Raw genomic sequence first — 1,133 nt, 5'->3', positions numbered from 1 at the left:
CCATCTTCTGCTACATATGCAGCTAGAGACTCGAGCTCAGGGGTACTGGTTAGTTCATATTGTTGTTGCACCTACAGGGTTGCAGCCCCCTTCAGTGATAGAGCTACTTCTATCAGTACTATTGTTGGTCGGAATTGTTTGGTATATCCTAGGTCTTTTACATTTTCATATGAAATTAAAATTGTTTTTCTATTAAAACTGATTATCAAAATAGAGCTTGAAGTTTTCCTCAAACCAGTGAAAGATACAGTAGATTTGATATATTAAATTTTGTTTTGGAGTAGGTGACATAAAAGTGATGTTATTTAAGGGTTAAACGAACAGGGTTTATACTTTGCATTTCAGTTAAAAGAACCACTCCAGCAAAAAACATTATAAATCAAGTTTTCAGTATATCATGTACATACTTGGAGACACAGAATACATGCACATAAATTGTGTTAGCTCTATAAAAATGCACTTTTTTTTTGAAGAAACATGATAGTTGGGATAGATAAAGTAGATAAGTAAAATGAAGATGTGGATGGTGGTGAAGACTGGGGTAATAGACTTTTTATGTGAATGTCAGATAAAGTTGGAGCAGATTTATAAAACTTACTAGATTAAATTCTTGAGATATAAATATTGATATTTGATATTAAAATACTTTTCTAACTTTCAGACAAAATAAATTTAAAAAGCAGCCACCATACCTCTGCCATAATTTATTGATATGATAGAGGTTTAATTGTTTTTCCTGTGAGAAAACAGTCACTTTGGATCACCCTGCTGAACCTGTCAAAGACTCAGAAAGAGATGGGACATACTTCATGTTGTGCCTTTTTTAATGTCAATAACTTTTGTGTTTTTTTCTGTAAATTTCATAATTATAAAGAAAAGACTAAACATATACTAATAAAATGATAATTATAAAAGTAAAAATGATGGTTTTTCAGTTTCTCTGAAGACTGTACTGGAGTTTTGAAGATTATGTTGAATTTTGAAGATTATGTTGAATCTGAAGATTACTTTGGGTAGGATGGATTTTTATAACATTAATGAATGCGGGAGGTCTTTCCATCTTCTGGTACATTCTTTAATTTATTTTTCTAGTGGCTTAAAGTTTTTACTGTTCAGGTCATTTGTATAGCATT

Source organism: Mus pahari, chromosome 20 (assembly GCF_900095145.1).
Source record: "Mus pahari chromosome 20, PAHARI_EIJ_v1.1, whole genome shotgun sequence".
NCBI classification, from domain to species: domain Eukaryota; kingdom Metazoa; phylum Chordata; class Mammalia; order Rodentia; family Muridae; genus Mus; species Mus pahari.
This window is presented reverse-complemented; position numbering follows the sequence as displayed.